General features: G+C 49.0%; 1 protein-coding gene across 1 annotated transcript in view; it reads left to right on the top strand.

The window, feature by feature from the left end:
* The first annotated feature begins 3,299 nt into the window (after positions 1–3,299).
* Positions 3,300–20,604, top strand: part of cdh11 (cadherin 11, type 2, OB-cadherin (osteoblast)) — an 82,394-nt gene continuing 65,089 nt past the window's right edge. Inside the window, exon 1 of the mRNA XM_086179596.1 lies at positions 3,300–3,668. The gene's annotated coding sequence lies outside the window, so the exon portion shown is untranslated. The remainder of the gene's footprint in view (positions 3,669–20,604) is intronic.

Here is a 20,604-nt window from a genome sequence, read left to right as displayed (position 1 = left end):
GTCTGATGAGCAAAGCCTAACAGAATGTGTAGATATGTATATTTATCATGCTCAGCAGCGAGCCAGCAGGAAAATCTGTGTCGTTTGGCAGCATTTAATTGTAATGTGATCGAGGACATCAAAGAAAAATAGCCTCATGCATGCAGAGCATTCAGATTCGCCAGAAGTTCGTGTTAGCTGGAATTCCAGAGTTCCAGAAAGTTGAATGGAACGGACCAGAGTAACCACAGAATTTGCCTGATATCAGCTACCACTACCAAGATGGGGTTAGAATTCCATGAAGTGGGCGTGGCTTACACAGCAAGTGTAAATAATACAACAATAAATCATACAAGAATACAAGGTGGAACCAAAACACGTGTTATATTTTTGTACCTGATAGTTGTTGGTAATCCAACTCTGGGCTCAGACTGGTGGACTGGCTGCTTGGTTTAAGGTCGGGACTGAGAAAGGGGAGCTATCTCACGGCCTGACTGACTGGATTCAGCACGGTACGGATCACGGGTCCATCTGCGCCATCACTCGCCTGCCCTGCCACATGGTTCCACGCACGTCGAAGGTCAAGCTGAGATAAACACATGACATCAAAGCAATGGGAGGTGGTTGGGTCCAAGAGTAGCAGCGCCCGTCAGCTGTCCTATCATTGATCATGATGATATTTTTGAAATGCAAGACACGCTTCTGTTATTGATGTTTTAGCTTTGCTCATTTTTGCTGGTAGTTTGATATCAATAAATTAATTGATTGATTCAATGCAACGATGCTGATCCTGCACCCCCGACCTCTCAGGCCTTCACAGTGAAACAGTGAGCTGGAATGGTTGAGGATTCCAAACTTATTCCAGTTTGTCAGCTGTGGAGCAGCGAGAGCTCAGTAAAAACACCAGACTGCGTCAAGAAACCAGGATTTTAGAGAACTTGCAGCGAATGTGGGCTTGGTGACGACCACGTGTGCAGGAGCACACATGGACGCTCTGGTCCCTCGCCCAGGGTCTCCGACCCCTCAGTAGCTCCTGCTCAGTTACCGTGCCGACAGCTCAAATTCAACTAAAGCAGCAGACAGCGTGATAATCCCAGTCCACTGATTGGTCACTGCTGCCCTCCATTAGGTGAACAGGGGGGGGGGGGGGGGGGGGATTCAAAGAATTAGTCCAGCATGGACTAGAGAGGCGGAAGCCTAGAGGGGACAGTTAAGACACAGGTGAAGGAACAGACTCAAACATGGAGCGCTCTCTTATCCCCTCGGAGCCCCCGGTATCCTCCAGGCTCAGGCTAAAACAAACAACCTTGCCCCTAAAAGCCTGGCCTGTAATCCCCACGTAATCACTCCGCCAGCCTCGGCACACATACGCAAACACAAACACACACGTACATGGACGTGTGTGTTTGTGGCGTCGCAACAATGAAACGAGTCCAAATCTGGAGCCGATCCTTTTTAACGTGCAAACCTTTTTCCATTATTGTGGTAAAAACTGGAGATTGTTGTGAGAGTGTGTCACTCCTCTCTGCTTGTTCCCTCCATGTGTGAGAGGAAAGCTCCAGTGTTCTGATCTTCATCTGAAAATGCAGAGGAAACTCTGCTGGTCCAGACACTTTTGCTGGAACCGTTTCCTCCTCGCTCAGCACAGATGGTGATGAGGTGATAAGGTGAATGTGGATATAAATTTTAAAAGAAACTCCTCTCTGTTTGCCAAAAAAAATCACTTCTTCTTTTAGTTCTTGGCATCGCCCGGTTGTCTCCTGCACTGTAGATAGAAATAAAAAATGAGGAGAGCAGGTCAAGGACTGGAAGTCCGTGTGCTGGAAGCCGTACATGCAGAGACGGAGTCAGTCACAGTGAAACTACATTCAGGGTTCCTGCAACGTAAAGATCCTGCTGGTTTAGGTCTTCAGTCCTTATAATCAAAGGTAGCCTGCAATTACATTTGACAACCTGCCCTTCATCTTAATCTAATTATGTCATTTTGTGTCCAAAGTAATAAAAGCCTGGTGAATGTAATCATGAAAGTGTGTGTTATCATCGGCTGTTGGCTGAATGAAAGTTCTCCCTGTCCGTCTCACAAGTGAGCAACTATCAAAGCTTTTCATCCTCTGCTTTTAATGACTCAAACGTGCAAAGACGTCTGCTTTGATATCAGAGCTGCTCCTGAGAAGAAAAGACATTTCGTGAAACTAGCACGTGAACACGGCTGCACTTTTAAAGGAACACACCAATGAGTAGGGAGAGTCTCTGTCTATTGTCCTCAGACCTGAGACCCAGGCTAGTAAGCTTAGCTCAATAAATGGTAGTGGGTGGGAAGTGTTAGCATAGCGCCATCTCTGAGACTCAGGCTAGTTAGCTTAGCTCAATAAATGGTAGTGGGTGGGAAGTGTTAGCATAGCGCCATCTCTGAGACTCAGGCTAGTTAGCTTAGCTCAATAAATGGTAGTGGGTGGGAAGTGTTAGCATAGCGCCATCTCTGAGACTCAGGCTAGTTAGCTTAGCTCAATAAATGGTAGTGGGTGGGAAGTGTTAGCATAGCTCTATCTCGGACTCTCAAGCTAGTTAGCTTAGCACAGTGACTGGTAGTGGGTGGGAAGTGTTAGCGTAGCTCCATCTCTGCCTGCATTAATATCAGGAGGGTTGTGTGTCACCTTGGTGATGAACACCAGTTTAACATGAGGAGACGTTGTAGTGGTAGAATCAGACACGTAGCCGGAACTACTTTCCTGACTGGGAGCAGTGATTTGACGCAGCACCTCCAAAGCTCCACTGGAACTTGACTCCATCAGGTCTTATAAAATTTGGCCTCATTGATTCAGGTAGAAGGTTAAAGGTCCCGTGACCTCCAGAGGTGAATGATAACGAATCACTAGCAGTGGAGGCTGCTTCTGCTCTCTCGATTGGCTGAGAGATTTGAACTGGAACCAGAGAGTACCTGCGGAGGGAGAGAGACCCGCGCTCCTCCTCCTCCTCTCATTGGCTGCCGATCAGCTTCTAAATCTGCTTCAGCATCTGATTGGCTACTGCTCTCAGCTAATGAGAGGAGAGCAACTGTTGCTCCCACACACGCACACACACCAGAACTGACGTGAACATTTACACAGTGACACGAGGGAAAAATCATGATTCTGCATTTTGTCAGTAAAATGTAGAAACAACATTTTAATAGAAGTTGAAGTCTAAAATTTATGATGAAGTTCTGAGATCTAACTGGTCTGAGTGTGTGTGCGTGTGTGTGTGTGTGTGTGTGTGTCTCTCTCTCTCTCTCTCTCTCTCTCTCTCTCTCTCTCTCTCTCTCTCTCTCTCTCTGTCTTCCCCGCTCGCTCCTCGTCACACCGCTCCCGAGGCTCGCGGAGGGAGGACGGACGGATCAGCGGCTCCGGATCAGAGACCCAGAGGAGGGAGGGATGCTCCGGTGATACCTCTCTTTTCTCTGCGCTCTCCTCATCCTCATCCCTCCTTCACCTCGGGATCTTATAGTCACGCTCACCTCGCCATCTCCAACCGGCTGACAGACGCCGGGAGAACGAACATTTTCCGGGACCGTCTTGGCTCTGCTGTTTTGGACTCAGACCTCGGGTCCGGACCCGCGGACGTGTGGATGTGGGACCTCAGATTACTGAGCACTTGTATGTTTTGGAGGGATTAGCTCGGAGGAGCCGCGCGCGGGATCTCTCAGTTCCCAGGTAAGGAGCAGCGGACTTTACCGGACTTGGTTCTCCGCCCTCTCGCCGCCTCACTGCGTCCCTCCGCGCCTCTGTCCCCGGATCCGCGTCTCTGCTGTCGGTCCCTGGTATTGGGGGGTCGACTTTGGCACTTCTGGACCTGCGGTGCAAACGCTGCGTCTGAAAGATCGTCCTCATATTCGACTTGAGCAAATAAATGGCGCAGAGTCTTCGGCAGCGCAGATGTTACCGCACAAACAGCGCGGCTCGGAGTCTGCGAGGCTGCTGGAGTTTCCGCCGCTTCCCACATCACCCAGCCTGGAAGCAGTCGGCGTTCCCAGCGCAGTGTGTGTGTGTGTGTGTGTGTGTGTGCGTGTGTGTGTGTGTGTGTGTGTGCATGGCCACGTATAGCAGCAGCATCTCCCTTCCGCAGTTGAGTGCCGCCCGGCGGTTCGACGCAGCCGCGACGCACAACTTTTCTGTGTATCGCGTCGAAGACAGACGCGCGCGCCTTAGTGTGTGTTCAGTCGTTTTCAACACGCCAACACTTCGAGGGTTGTGTTGCCGTGTGTGTTTGAGAGTTGCGGGACCAGCAGCATCGTCGGGTTGTCTCCCCCTGGTCGGGTTGCGGTTCTGTTAAGGGTTCGGTGGAGTGACAGGGTTCAGGAGGGTCGTGGAGCTCGCGGGGTGGCTTTTAATTGTCCCACTGACACGGATGTGCGTCCTCCGGTACAGCAGATATCTGGATGAAGCTGCAGCACGGGGGGTGAGGGGGGGGGGGCTCGTTGGTATTCATGGAGCAGCTCTCAATAATCTCTCTCTCTCTCTCTCTCTCTCTCTCTCTCTCTCTCTCTCTCGCTATTTTCCTTTCTGCCTCCACATTGTTGCGCCATGACACCCACCTTCTCTACCTTTGAACATCCCCCCCCCCCACACACACCCCTCATAGCCCCCCCCCCTTTCTCTGGGTGTCACCACCATCAGAAAAGCTGCGACTGACCAGCGAGTGGAGCTACAGAGGTTCCTCGCTCCCTCAGCCCGTGTGATGTGGTTCTTGTTGCTGTTTATTCAGTTGCTAATTGTCCTCCAGACCAGTCACTCCCCCATTTTTGGGCTCTGGGAGGTCTCACAGTGGTTGAGTGGGAACCTGAAGCATCCCGAGCATCTCCATGAATGTGTAATTGCTGCTGCACCTCCCAGCGGTGGCCTGGTTCAGTTCTCAGATGTTTGCTAGTTAATTGTTCTCGTTCCATCCGCTGGAGGACCGAGAGAGGAGGTGAAGACGAGGGGACAGTGGTTGAGGAGGGGGAGGCCAGGGGGGGCAAGGGTCTGCCAGGGTGCCGTGACTTCTCTGAACATCTCGTGGTGCGGACATCATCAGCGACAGCAGGACAGAACTCTCAGCCTCGTCTTTGTGCTATTTAAGGTGAGAGGAAAACAAACCTGCCACATGAAAGCAGACGCCGCGCCTCTGAAGCTCCGCCAGCAAGACGACACACACGTCTCCAGCTTGGTTGGATTGTTCAGAGAATTTCCAGCAATGAAAATATCCCTCTTAACCCATTAGTGCCCACACGGAAGCAAACACGCAAGCTTCCTGGATGTACGAGGATGACTCCGCCCCCTCGCTGCTCTCACCTGCAGTATAATAGTTCTGTCCAGCTTTGATCCATGTGGAAAGTCGAGATGTTGCTGCCATTAACAAGACAGTCATGAACAGTAAATCACGCTGCTCCTAAGTCAAGCTACATTTCAAATTACAACTTTGGGAAATGAGACTAGAATTCTTGTAGATGATCTTTGTTCCAGCGATGGAACCTGGAATGAGTTCTCCCAGTAGATCGTCTGGTTCCCTCACCTCTAAGTCAATGATCCTGAATCAGGTTGGTGGTCGCCAGCAGCTGCAGAACTTTGAAGGTTTTGTTCTCTGAAGTTTGTCTTGAGGAGATCACAGAGGCTGCAGATGAAAGGAGCCTGAAGCTTATTGGCAGTGGCCCTGAAGTCATGTGACCGTGACCTAGCTTCTTCATAGGCTAACATTAGCTTAGCACTGCTAATCGTTGCATTCAGGCTGCCATCTGCCTCGACCAGCTGGTGTGATAGAGAAGTAAGTAAATTTGTGAACATGTGGTTGTAGTGTGTGTGTGTGTGTGTGTGTGTGTGTGTGTGTGTGTGTGTGTGTGGTATTATGTGCCTGTGGAACTCTGGAGACCTGCAGGCTGGTGTGACCGTCACTCTCCCGCTCATTTTCACCCTCTTGGGTGGATTTTGAAGACAGAGGGTAAAGATGGATGCTCCCGTGTCCTGGAAGCAGTTAGAAGGCAGCGGAGCGGTGACGTGGGGGGGGGGGGCAGATGGAGGGATTCATTTATGAAACTGTAATCTCTATATTTATATTTAATTAGGCTCCAGCTGCTCGTTCTCACCAGCGTTGTAAACTAGTTCCTTTGAAAAGGAGCAGGAAGAGAGAGATGCTGTTGATGGAGCGAGGAGGAGGAGAGGAGGGGAAGGAGGGATGACGACAGAGGGAGCTGTTGGGCTTTGCTGCAGCAGCCGTGGCCCTCCTCACTCTTTCTCACTCTTCCTCACTCTCTTATTTTTGTTTTCCTTGCGCTCCCTCCCTCCCTCTCCCTCTTTTTCTCTCTTGGGAGGATAGCGGGGTAGTGAGTCTCCCCGAGGACGCCGGATGTCTGGATAAGCATGTCCACCATGACGGCTTCTGTTCCTCAGAGGAGGAGAGGTGAGGAAGAGGAGGGGGTTTCCCGTCTTTCCTATGGTGGAACGCTGACTCAGCAGACCTTATTCTCTCACTTTTTCCATTATTTCTCCATTATTAATCTCGGGCTCTGTTCGGAAGCAGGTAGAAGTTCCTGAGGTATCATTTCCTGTGGCGGTGTGATGGGATTATATCTCTAATCTCAACCAGATTAGATGGCAGCGTCTGTAATTCGTGTTTTTGACCTCTAATCCCGTTAGTTGTCCTCCAGACAAACAAGACAGCGGCTGATTTGACTCCGCTGGGTCAGGAGATGATTATGGGCGGAACCTACGAGGCAGGTGTTGTAACGTCCTGCTGGCTCCACTTTACTGGGACTGAATTACACAGTGGTGTTGGCGGTCGTGCGGTTCCACGTCGTCCTCCACGGTTTCACCCTGAGAGAACATCACACGGAGAACCTCGGGTTCCCAGGTTCATGGGATGTGTGGTTCACCTGAACTTCCCTCCTTCTCGCTGTCTGTTTGTCATCAAGATTGAGCATAATTATGCATTTCCAACAAATTTGGCGAGGGGTGGAGCCTAAGGCAAGCCTCTGAGTCAGATGAGTCATGGTGCCATCTAGTGGCGACAGGACATGATTGTCTGCTCCTTCAAGTAGAATCCAAATATTATCAGGTCTCACCTTCCTCTCACTCACTCTCACGCTTGCTGGGTCATGGGCGGGGTTACGAGGCTCCACCCATTCCTGCTGGCAGCCAAATGAACCCGGGGTCAAAGTTCACCTTGGTGGATGAAAGACCTCTGAGTGACCTGGGGGCATGTTCGTACGTTGTCATTGTACTTGACCGAGAAGCGATGTTTCCATGGTTACGCCTTCATCGAGCCAATCGGTGTCATGAAAGTTTGATTTCCAAACCATTGAATCTCCTGTGTGGTTCATGGCGTGCAGAGCACGTGGGAGGGGTCTCCTCTCCCGGCTTCAGCTTTGGACTGACCCTCAACACGCTGAGGGATCGAACACACGGTACACATGCTAATGGTTTGGTACACGAGACCTCTTGCCTTCTCCATGGGAACGTTGAATTCTCCCTCGCTGTCCTCCTACTTCCCCCGGTTGACTTGCTAATGGCGTCCTGCCCCCCGCCTGATGTCTTTGAGGTTTAAATCCAGAAAATGGCGGTCAGTCATCCAGCTTGGAAATGCTTTAGTGTTATTTGTGGCCTTAGAAGTCGCAGCGTGATTCATGAGTGTGTGGCTCTCTGTCAGTGTTGGGTGAGCAAAGTCACGCTGAAGTCATTTGAAGAAGTGCAGGCGTAAACTAGAGCGATGAACAGACGAACGAAGGGGAACAACAAGGCCGCCGCCACTTAGAGCAATTAAAGTAAAAGACGCGGAGGCACAGAAACACAGAAACACTCCGGCTTTAATTAAATGTCGACTTTTAAAAGGGATTGTGTTTTTATCGCCTCCTGTCCTGGGAGCACGCTAGCGGACGCCTCAGCTGCACGTTGAGGACGCCGCCGTTACTGTGACCTTTTGTCCCACGCGGGGGCTGTGATGGGGGGGTGGATTTATGGCCCGGTGACGCGACTGAGGTGTAACCATGATCACAGATCGATGTTAATTCAGGATTAATGAGCGATCCCATTGATTCCACTATTGATGATCAGAATACTGTGTTGACAGGAGTATTGATCAGATTAGAATGAGAATTGATTACTCTGGATAGAGAACCGTATTGATTAGGTGTGTGTGTGTGTGTGTGTGTGTGTGTGTGTGTGTGTGTGTGTGTGTGTGTGTGTGTGTGTGTGTGTGTGTCAGGGAATCTAAAGGATTGCTGGTGTGCTGAATGTTCATATGTGATGTGTGTGTGTATGTGTGTGTGTGTGTGTGTGTGTGTGTGTGTGTGTGTGTGTGTGTGTGCATGCGTGTGTGTGACCGACTGTAATTCGTCTTCTGTGACAGTCGCTGGATGCAGTCAGGTGGTTTGTGGTCTCATGACAACAGTCACATGAGAGGCTGTGTTTTTACAACATTTCTCCTTCAGCGGGAGGAATCCTGGGGGGGGGGGGGGGGCATTCAAGAACAAGGAGGACGCCTCATCAGCAGGGTTCTGTCACCGTTATCATCATGTTGTTGAAATGCTCTCAACATGTTCCAGAAGTTCTGATATATTCACTTTCTTTTTTGTGATCTCCCAATATTAATATCCAGGACTGGGACTGGAATCAGGACCAGGACCAGGACCAGGATCAGTCCTGACTGGTCGGGTCGTCCTCCAGCTCGCTGTCACAGTCACCACCCCCCATGTTTGTTAGTGCTGAGTCAACAAGTGTGACTTCAGACATATAGAAATAAACTTGGGACATTAAATGACCAGATTCCCACTGAACTGGTCCACCAGGTTCCGTCAGGTCTGTTAGAAACGCAGAGTCTCCCTCCTGTCTAGATGGTCGTCAGAGGTCAGCTGGTCAGCAGCAGGTGGACAGCACTGAGGACGGCGGTGGGACAGCACGAGAGCAAGAACCAGCACAGGTTCTGTTCATATTTGAACTGTCTGGTGCTGGCACTCCACTTTCAAACAGGTGTTTCTCAGGTGTCTTCCTCCGCTGCCCCCCCATGTGCTTCATCACATGATGCTGCGATTCGAGTTTTCCAGCTGTTGTAGAATCATGAACAGGGCCACCAACAGAGATGAGAATTTAGAGACAAGAGATGATACATGAGAGATGAGAGATGATACATGAGAGATGAGAGATGATACATGAGAGATGAGAGCTAAGAGATGAGAGATAATACATAAGATGATACATGAGAGATGAGAGCTAAGAGATGAGAGATGATACATGAGAGATGAGAGATGATACATGAGAGATGATACATGAGATATGAGAGATGAAACATGAGAGATGAGAGATGATACATGAGATATGAGAGATGATACATGAGAGATGAGAGCTAAGAGATGAGAGATGATACATGAGATATGAGAGATGATACATGAGAGATGAGAGATGATACATGAGAGATGATACATGAAAGCTAAGAGATGAGAGCTAAGAGATGAGAGATGATACATGAAAGCGAAGAGATGAGAGATGAGAGCTAAGAGATGAGAGATGATACATGAGAGATGAGAGATAATACATGAGAGATGAGAGCTAAGAGATGATACATGAGAGATGAGAGATGATACATGAGAGATGATACATGAAAGCTAAGAGATGAGAGATGATACATGAAAGCGAAGAGATGAGAGATGAGAGCTAAGAGATGAGAGATGATACATGAGAGATGAGAGATAATACATGAGAGATGATACATGAGAGATGAGAGATAATACATGAGAGATGAGAGCTAAGAGATGAGAGATGATACATGAGAGATGAGAGCAAAGAGATGAGAGATAATACATGAGAGATGAGAACTAAGAGATGAGAGATGATACATGAAAGCTAAGAGATGAGAGATGATACATGAAAGATGAGAGTTTAGAGATAAGAGCTAAGAGATGAGAGTTTAGAGATAAGAGCTAAGAGATGAGAGTTTAGAGATGAGAGATGAGAGATGAGAGAGCCTTGACTGTCCTGGTGTAGCTGCTTGAGGAGGTTCATTCATGTTGGTAGTTGAGCTCCTCAAACTGCCAGACGCGTGGGGGTCTGTCTTCAGATGCCACTGCCCACCTGAGTGTCGCAGGTTCCAGGGGCTTCCCTCTGCTGCCTGCTGTTTGTTCTCATGGGCTCACTCAGACTTGGGGTTTGGCTTCAATGCTCACCAATGACTGAGCGAGGAGGAAAGCCTCAGCAGCAGCAAGAGGAAAAGAGGCTGGTGGCTGCACGCGGGTCAAGGAGAGACTTAATGAGTCGTTTGCTTCCCATTATTCAGGATCATAATTAACCGTGTGTGTGTGTGTGTGTGTGTGTGTGTGTGTGTGTGTGTGTGTGTGTGTGTGTGTGTCTACTGTCTGTCTCTTTGTCTGATGTCTCTGGAAGTTTGAGGTTGTCGTATTTGTGAGTTAATCTATTAGTGAAACTTTTAATTTAATTTAATTTTTATCTGCTTGTCATCTCTGAATATTTGTAGCCCTCTCTACTTACTAGTATGAATCTATGTCACTCTCTCTCTCTCACACACACACACACACACACACACATACACACACGCGCGATTTAGCATGTACCTGCAGACAGCATGTTGCTGATTACCATAATTAACATGGTTATGTTAATTGTTGTCAGTTAATTTTGCTGATGGAACACATTTGCAAAGGTGAAATGTGGACAGGTGTGTGTGTGTGTGTGTGTGTGTGTGTGTGTGTGTGTGTGTGTGTGTGTGTGTGTGTACATGCTTCCATGTTAGCAGCTGATAGAACAAACAGGTGTGTATCTTGCAACAAACTGGTGATGGAGAAACAGTCATGCATAAATGTGTGCACATGTACACACACATGTACACACACACACACTCACGGGGCAATCATGGAAGCAGTCGTCCACTAACAAATGAGTGTGAGGTTCCTTCAGCAGGCAGAGAGGACAGAAGTAGCAGGAGAGAACATGCAGCGCTCCGGGAGGAGGATGATGGGGAGGGGCCTGAGCTCAGTCCAGGGTCGTCTACATCCTCCACTCTGACGGAACTGTTCTGACGACAGTGTGTGTGTGTGTGTGTGTGTGTGTGTGTGTGTGTGTGTGAGAGAGAGAGAGAGAGAGAGAGAGAGAAAGGCAACAGTCTAAAACTCTTTGAGTACCACTAGTAGAGAGGTACCCTATAAATACAGTCCATTTACACTGACTGATAGGAACTGATATCCCCTGATCAATATGGATCTCTTCTCCTGTCCTAGCTTCCTCTGACAGGACCTGGACTTGGAGACAGGCGGGTCCAGGTCTGACTGGTCACCAGGCGCTGGCCCTGGGCGGTGGTGGTGGTTTAGTCCAAGGCAGGACAGTGTGAGCAGCACGGTTGGTTTGAGAGAGTCAGCTGGTCAGATGCCCTCTGACCCAGAAACTCCTCAGTAACACGATCCTGAGGATGGTTGGCGTTGGCATCACTGGACCTGATGTTCTGGTTTGTTCTCTCGGGTTCTGACCTGGTGATTTGCGAGTGTGTTGAGTGCCTTTTCAAGGTCAGAGATCAGAGCTCCCGGTCCGTGCTAACTGGGAAGTTTTGGCGAATGTTGGATGGAGCGTTCTGGAACGATAGGGTTCCGTGTCGTCCTGTGGGGAACCTGACAGTAGAACTACAACGTGTGGAGTACCAGCATCAGCTTGATGAAGAGGAAGTGACTTCGCAGGCTCACAGACGTTCAAGTGTCTCCAGCGTGAACCTGCACCTGATGTCAGAGCAAAGCTTTGATCTCTTCCAGTAGTTCATGTCCTCCATGTCTTCCTCCTCCTCACCTCCCACTCTCCTCTGTCTCCTCCTCTGTCCTTCATCCTCCTCTTCCCCTCTGTAATTATCACGCTGTGCTGCTGATGAAACGCAGGTGAAAAACTTCCAAAAATAGAGCTGAATGACACAAAAGCTGAACAAATGTGAGCGGATGAATAAACAACAGAGCTCCGTCTCTGCCGCCGCTGATCAGCAGACAGGTGGCCAGGACGTGACGCTGCCGCTGGTCAGCTGATCCACGGCGGCAGTATCCATCGGGAATTTTGTTCCCTTCAGGCCAACTTGCAGGAGACGAGAGCTTCAGGTGGAGGGGCTCAAACTCTGCTGCAGAAGAACCCCCCCCCCACACACACACACACACACGTTTCTGGGAACTCATCAGGAGAAAGAAGAGAGTCAAGGGTTTCCTTTTCTTGGACAAATGCGTCTCCTAGCTTTCATCAGCCTACCTCAGACCTCCAGCCACGTGGACATTACATCATCATACATCGTACATACATGACTTGTTCGTCCTTTGACTGGCGTGCTGAAGGCGGGGCCTGTCAGACATGGTAGTGTGTGTTGTTCTGGGCAAATGGAGTTCTGTTGTTAATCTACGAGGTCGTGCTGAAGAGAATAAAAGAACACATTTCATGTTGTGGGCGACAGCAGCTCACTATCACAAGCACACACACACACACACACACACACACACACACAAAAGCCTGTTTTCTTTGCTGCGTGGACCAGGACATCTCTGCATGCTTGACCTCTTTACCATAATAACCTCCTGCCATCTCCTTCTCTTCGTCTCTCTGTTTGTGTTTCTCCTCTTCCTCTCTCCGTCCTCACTCGCCGTTATCAATAACTCCCACGCTGCATCTCTCCTTGATTTCCTGATTGTTCTTCTCCTCCCTGTCTCTCTCTCTCTCTCTTCTCCTCATGCTTCATCAACACTTTTAATGATGTCATGTCATGGACTATGACTGCTGTGGCTGCTGGACAGTATTCATTTCACTCCTTTCCGTGCGATCGGCTCGGCCGCAGCTCGTTTCTTCCCTGCTCTGCGCCTTCATCCGTGTTTCAGCCTTACAGAGCAGCGCTTATATAAAGCTAACTCTTTGTTTTTTGTCCTATTTTGACATCTTTCATCTCAGATGTACTCAAATATCTACTTGTTTCTGCTCCCAGTGGCTCATTGTCCCAGTTTATCTTCACGGCCTCTTCAGGTTTCAGTGGCAGCTGTGACTGGCTGACCTTTCAGGAGAGGAGAGGCAGCAACGGTGGATAAAGCCTCCGCCAGGATGGAGTAATTGTTCCTGCGCTATTAGACCCCAGACATTTTCATACACACACACACACACATATATATATATATATATATATATATATATGTGTGTGTGTGTGTAGAGAGAGAGAGAGGGGGGAGGGAGAATGCTGACAGATCTTATTTTCACCCATATTCCATGATTCCTCCCCGTGAAGCAGCTGGGATTCCTATCCCACATTAATACTGCAGAAACGCAGGTGACGCTGCACTCTGAACCCAGACAGCGCAGAGATACCTCAGTGTGGACCTGAGCAGTCCGGCAGGAACCACTGCTGCAGGTTACAGGAGGATGAGCGCGACGCAGGTGAGCTGAACTGTCAGCCTTCGCCTCGCGCTGCTCAGCTCAGTTATTCAGAGCTCCTGAGTCCACTGGAGCTCGTGGTCCTGCTGTCTGTGTGCTTGCACCGTCAAACCGAGCAGCATGGAGTTCATGGTGAACGTGTGTGTATTTATTCTGATGCACCATCAACATTGATCATATTCTAGAGGAAAGGTGCAACCTGCAAGGTCACTGCGAGTGTGTGTGTGTGTGTGTGTGTGTGTGTGTGTGTGTGTGTGTGTGTGTGTGTGTTCATGGCCAGATAAACAAACAAAAGTTACCTCTGACTGTCTGTCCTCACTCGTCTGTGTCACCTGGTGAGGTGTGTGAGGTCATCCAGGGCCTCGCTCGCTGTGCGGGTTTGCTGTTATAATCGTGAGAACCAGATGTCCCCACAATCGTGGAAAGACCTAGAGAACTGTTCCACGTGTAGACACGTCTGAAGGTTTACTGTGATACTGGGGGGAGTTCAGGACGCTGGATGGATCACATCGGTAAACCCACACTGTGTGTGTGTGTGTTTGAGGGTAAATAGATCACTTCTTGTCAGCTGTTTTGGGTTTTTTTCTTTAATAAAATAGTGCTGATGTTTTATTCACCAGTATGCTAATACCGTATTCAGTCGAGGCGTCGAGAGCGATAAGGGCTGCGTGTCGCCAGGTTTCACTCTCCAGATGAAAAGAAACATATCAAAGTAAATATCTGGCTCTGACACGTGGAGCCCAGGAAAACACTCATTTATGAGGATTTCCATTTTTGTGTGTATCTGCAGATGAAGTATTTATCAGCTTCCTGTACTCGGAGCGCGTTGAGGCGATGAACAGGTTGACTTGCTTAAGGAGACTCGACAGCGTCGTGCTGCTGCTGTTGACTCGTGTTGAGAAATATTACGGCTCAGCTGAGAGCTAATGAGCTTGTAAGAGTCTGTGCAAGTTCTCACACTGTAAAGAGGATTTGAGACTCTGGAGGATTCACTGCAGCTCCTGATATCGCAAGAAACGGATCATTTCTAAAATATTTCCAGGCTTTAAGAAGGAAAATGTTTTTGCCTGAAATGTGTTTGGTGGTCCAGAGAGAAATGAACCTGAATGTACTCTAAATTTTTGTGAAATTTGATGTGAATGTAGCTGATTCTTTTCTCTAGATTTGTAATCCATCTTGAAGCAGAGGTGGATTCTCAGGCTCGGCAGGCGGAGCAGGGCGGTGCTCTCTGGTTCTTACTTGAAGGAAATACACTCCCATTTGAACTGATCTTGGTACCAGTGCTGGATCTACAGGTCAGCGCAGGTACTCAGCAGTAGTTTCTTTAGCTACTTAACTGGACCTGGCTCTGATGATGTCATCAGCAGGGGACCGCCCACTCTGAGTGCTCTCTGTCTGGAGCTCACAGAGACATCGGAGAGGTGTTGGGTTGTTGTTATTTGAAGTTGAGGAACAGACACAGAAATGAAAATGTGTCTTCACTTTGCTCTGAAGAGGGTCCAGATTCCCCTCCAGACAACCAGCAACCAGTTCTGGGTTTGGTTTTGGTGGGAGGGGCCACATCTGTGGCTTCTCTTATGGATCTTTGCGGCGTTTGTGAAAGCGAACCCTGGAGGCTCGTTGAGGTATGTGATTGCTGCTCCAAACAACAAGAACAAGGGGCTCTGTGTCAACCTGGAGGTGGGGGGGTCTGGCCTCAACAACCCCATGGGGGAGGGGGGTGGCTGTTATTATCGGGTATCCACGGCGTTTGTGCACCGGTTTGGAGGAGGGGAAGAGAGACTGGAGAAAGAGAGTGGAGGAGAAGCACAATGACCTTTGTGTCCTTCATCCTCCCACCGAGTTGAGCGTGGGGGTGGTGGGGGGGGGCAATTTAGAGGGGTAATTAGACTCATTACACATGCGTGGTTGGTGTAATGAACCGTAACGTTGCAGATCACTTCTCACGTCCACTGCGAGCCCTCATCATCCTCAGGCCCCAACGGCAAAATCATGTAACAAAGAATGAAAACTGCTGGACGGATTCATGAAGCTGCGTTTGTCCGCCGCCACTGGCGGTGACGTCGATGTTCAAGCTCAGGAACACAGTAACCGGGGTCACATCAGATCAGTCGCAGGTTGAAAAGAACCGTTTGCCACATGTTGTGTTTGCTTTATGAGGGTCAAAGATCAAATCAATCAAAGATGTGAGTGGATTGAGAAATCGGCCTTCAGTTTTACAGCCAGAAACAGAAGCCTGACCTGGTTTGTGATTTTTGTCACTATTTTATCATTTATTAAGATTCTTTTGATGCCTCAGTTCAGTCTGACAGCAAGAGAACAGAGCACAGCAGGAGAACATGAGTGCTGGAGAACGCGGGAGCGGGAGAACGTGGGAGCAGGAGGATCTCCATTCGTCCTCAGCTCATCGTGAGGCGTGTTGGACAGACTGTCATCAGGCGTCACATCAAGCCTGTCTATCCGGCGCCGCCACCTTTGCTGAAGTCCAGGCGAGCAGCAGCCAATCACCTTAATGATCAATACTCCCTTTGATCCAGAAAGAAAGGGGTTTCTGACAACGACTCATGTCAGCGTCATGACTCAGGTTTTAGCGCGTGACGTCAGACAGGTGGAAGGACGCGCGCCTCGTTGAGTGTCTGTCACGTTTCCAACCTTGACTTCGCCCGTTAAATGGAAACAAAGCTGAAGACATGGGAAACCTTGGGGTTCCAGAGGCTGGGAACATCTTCCTTTTTGAAAATGGGCTCAGAGCAGTTGACTGATTGATTTATTGGTTATTGATGAATCGTTGCTGTTTGCTTTCACATAACCTGTGATGACAACAGAGCAGTCCTGCTGGTTTCGCCGCTGTCTCACCTGAAAAATAGGTGTGAAGTATTTAAGTGTACAGCAGAACCTTAAGAGTTTGTCTAGAATACCAAAAGTCTGGGATTAATGAACCTTTTTTAATCTCCCAGTGTTTCTAATCTAATGTTCTGTCCCGCCTGCGAGTGTCCGGCGCCGGCGAGCCCTCCAGTAAATATTAATGAGGTTATTAGCTGTTCTGATGGCTCCGCTGACGAAGGATGTTTGATGATTCTGCGTTGGAATCAAAGTCGTCGTTGCTTTTAATCAGCGTGAATAAAATCTGCTTCAGAGTCATTATAGCTCTAATGGCGTGTAGGTGAACAGATCACGCCCCGCCTCTGAGCCGCCATGTTGGGCCGGGAAGGTCATGCAGGGCTAATGTGAGTGTAAACGGTGTGTCAGTGACTGGATAAATGGGATGTTGGGGGAATGGGGGGGTCGTGTCAAGCTGAAGGGTGGTCTTTAAAGGCTTAGCGGCGTTCTCTCAGAGCCGCGTTCTGCCCCGCGCCTCCTCAATAGAGCAGCGCTAATCTGGGCTGCTGCTGTCCTCATGTTGAGGACCTGATGGTCGGGGGACATGGACACGGTCCATGTTGGCATCCAAGACTTGACTGTGAAACCAGCCTGCAGAAACACCCTCCAGCGAGCTGTCTGTCATTTTGCCGCCACCGCCGCCACCCGTGAACTCCTGACAGACTTCAGTCCTTCGGCGTCTCCTGGTGATTCACCTGCAGGAGTCTGAAGGAAGTCAGGAGAGAAGAAAACACCGGCTCTGATCTCGCTGTGGTCCAACCAGCAGCAGCAGAATGTCAGCATCGCTCTTTGTGTTTTCATCATGATGAGCTGTGGCGGAGGGTCAGCGTTCACTCGCTCACATGGGTACCTGTCTGTCAGGTGTTCCGGCGCCATTACGGCGCCTCACAGTGCAGCGCTGGTCGCTCTCACATCTTGTCTGGTGAGCAGGAGTCTCAAAACTATCGTTTCTGCTGCAAACGTTTCTTGTGAAATGAATAAAAGTTCCTTTAATTCAAAGTTTTCTTCTGATGAGAATAATTGGCCAGATCTTCCACGTCTCTGGTTCAGCTGGTGGACTGGATATACGCCGCGCTCCCCTCCCGCTGCGCCGCACCGCTCCTGCTGCGGACGAGCTACGAAACAATGAGCCTTTTTGTTCCAGGTTGGTAGTCGTGTTCATGTGTCAGTGAGCTTTCTGTCTCTCGTATATCGTAGTTACTTTTTGGCAGTGAGACGTGTGTCTGTGTCCTGCAGACTGAGCAGGACGATTGTCCTCCACCAAATATTTGGACTCGATGCTTTACGTCGTACGCAAGCATGAAGCTCAACAACTCTGATCATTTTCCACAAACATATTTTTCCTTCAACTTTGCTTGAATTGTTGCTTTTCTGCCTGAAGGCGTCTCTCAGAAAACCAGTCCCGCAGCCAGGAGGACGCGTGTGTAGCTGTAAGCGACCCATCTCTCCCCACCTCTCCATCTCCGGGTCCTGAGGAGCCGCTGGCGGCCTCCCCAGGGTCGCGGTGTCAGCGGCCCAACAATGGGACAGCTGTATCCAGATGAGCCGCAGAGCCAGCAGCCCCGGGGAGATTAGGCCAATTAGGAGCTGTCAATCACTATGACATATCATGGGTTGTAGATCGATACACGGGGGGCAGTGAGGGAGCGGGGGAGGCTTGGTATGTTTGGCTGCTCATATCTCAGCAGTGTTTGTCCTGTACTAATATTCCTGATCTCTGTCTGGCACGTTTACATCACATCCTGATGCTCTGTTCTTATCATGTCTGCGCTGTCGTGGCGTCTGAAATGTCCGCGGGACCAATGACGTCCCGAGCCAGCCTCTCTGACCTCACCAGCTGATGGAGCTTCTCTTGTGTCGCCATCGTGGAGGTGTGGTTGTGTTTAGGCTCAGGTCAGGGCCAGAAACAGGAAATATGGAAATGTCAGAAATACGACACTTGGAAGCAGGAAATGAAGAAGTCTGGAGTTTGACTTGCAATTCTTAGGCCTTGAATTTGTGATTCTGCTGCACCCCCCTGGAGTCAGTATGTGATGAGCTGGAGGGAGGGAGCAACATGGACAAAGAAGGCTGGAGGGGAGGGTTTGGATGTTTTTTTAAGTGAGCCGAGATCCAATGGTGTTCCTCAGCTTCCGAGTGAATATGAGACATCACCTCTCTTAACATTCCTGGGATTAAATACTTCAAATGATTGAGACGCGATAGAGAAGGACTGTCACCCCCCCACCCCCACCCCCCGCATTCACAAGTTGCCGGTGGCTTTGTGTTCTTCTAGTTTTGTTGGAGAAATGAATCCATCACAAATGAGACCGTCACCAGATCCCATCTTCTCCCGACAGCCCAGAAAAGGAAAAAATAAGCCCCAGAAAAGAATCAATATGTGTCAGAATGACAGGGAGAGCGAGAAACGATGGAGGAAACGACAAAAAAGAAGAAAACATGGATCCAGATGGTGAGAAGGAGAGATTAGAAGACAGGGAGGATGCTTGAGTACAGACGAATTAATGTGAAATCAAGAACATCCGTCATTTCCAGAACATCTCTTCATAGATGAGAATGAATGGACTATAGAGCTATAGAATATAGAACCACATTGAGTGACAGGAAGGGAACGGAGGAGAGGAACCAAGGAGAAGAAAGAGGTTTGTGGAGAGAAAAGCAGAGGAGAATGGAGAGGATGAATGTGGAGGAAGTGACATAAAAGGAATGAAATTGAAAGCAAATAAAGAGGGAAAAAGACACTTTAAAGGCAATAAGGAAACTTAGAAATGAGCGTCTATAAAAGTAGAGAAATAATAAAAGGACAGAAGTGCGAGGAAAGGCAGGAAATTGGTGGAAAAAGGAGACGAGGAAGGAAAATGAGGAGGTAGTAGCATGAATATGAGGCCCGGAACATCTGGTATGACTGAGAAAGTTCTTTTGAATTGGTGTGTGTGTGTGTGTGTGTGTGTGTGTGTGTGTGTGTTTTGTAGACATTTGTGAGTCGTCAGCAGTGAAGCACAAAGACACATCACCAGGCTGCCACCCTTGCTTACATGCGCCTGGATGGATCCAGAAAGGGAGATCGAAGGTTGGAGGATGAGATGGACGGGGACAAAAACCCTAGATGGACAGACAGAGCGAGGGAGGGGGACGGGGCGGAGGGAGGGAGGGGGGACAGATGGGGAGGAGATGGAGGGGAGGGGCGGAGCAGGAGCGGAGATTTGCCTTTGATTGATTTACCTCGCTCTCCAAGGCCACTGAGTCGTGTAATCATTGAGAGCTTTCCGATCCCGAGCCGTGTGTCATGTCTGCAGTCGCTCAGGTGTCAGGAGAGTTTCTGTCTGAAGCTCATCAGTTTATTCGGTGAAATATCTTCTTAAAGTAATACCTCACCCAAAAGTGTATTAAAAGTACTCACTATTAGGAGTATTCAGCTCGCTAAGATGTTTTCCTTCCATCGTTACTCCAGAAAGCAGGAAGGACCGGCCACGTTCACTTAGCGTGCAGCTAACAACAACTGCTGCTTGTTCTGTGACCTGAGCTTGGTGCGTTTCGGTCTCTGTTGCCGTGACTCCCTCATGGCGTTGTTCTGGCTCAAATTCTGTGTCCTTATAAATTCTGCTGATGTCTGATCAGCTGGTGTGAGCGATTGGACGGTTGCACGGCGACGAACCAGAGCGAACCGTCTGCACTGGTTCAGAGGACGCAGCTGAACCAGGGTACTGAGGAAAACGTCCCAGCTGCTGTAGACCCCCCCCCCCCCCCCCACACACACACACACACACACTGTTGTTGTCTGAGGTCATTTATTTTGTAGGGTTTTTTTCTAATTTCTCAGATCAAATCCCAGGATTGGACTTTCTACCTTTGTCACTTTGAGGCTGTGAATAATTCATGTTTGATTCGTGAGAACATTTTGTTCTACGTCTTTGGAGGTTGTTTGTTCTCCTGATGTCACTGCCATACATGTTCATGCATAATTTACTTCTGTTTAGTTTTACTTTTACGTGTGAAACTTTTCTATTTAACCCTTCTAGCACGCCTTCTTTCTCTCCCCTCTGTAAACGTGTGTTCCGTCTGTTCTCTGGGATCTTAACAAGCATATTTTCCGCCTGTTTTAACCCTTATGGTGCTGTTGAATAATTCATTGGCTTGTGCTCTCGCTTGTTTGGCTAATGGCACCGTCACAAAGCCATACATTTGTAAATGAGGCTAATCCACCTTTATGGTTGTGTGTGTGTGTGTGTGTGAGTGTGAGTGTGAGTGAGTGTAGTGGGCCGAAGTCTCAGGTTTTAAGACAAGGAGCGTTTTGTCCAACAAGAATTCTGTGTGTGTGTTTTAGCTGTCGAGTGCAGTGAGGATTTGTAACTGCGCC

Source organism: Aulostomus chinensis, chromosome 16 (assembly GCF_037954235.1).
Source record: "Aulostomus chinensis isolate RoL2024-O1b breed Wild chromosome 16, RoL_Achi_v1.0, whole genome shotgun sequence".
Lineage (NCBI taxonomy): Eukaryota > Metazoa > Chordata > Actinopteri > Syngnathiformes > Aulostomidae > Aulostomus > Aulostomus chinensis.
Note: the sequence above shows the minus strand (reverse complement) of the source record. Positions and strands in the feature narration are given on the sequence as shown.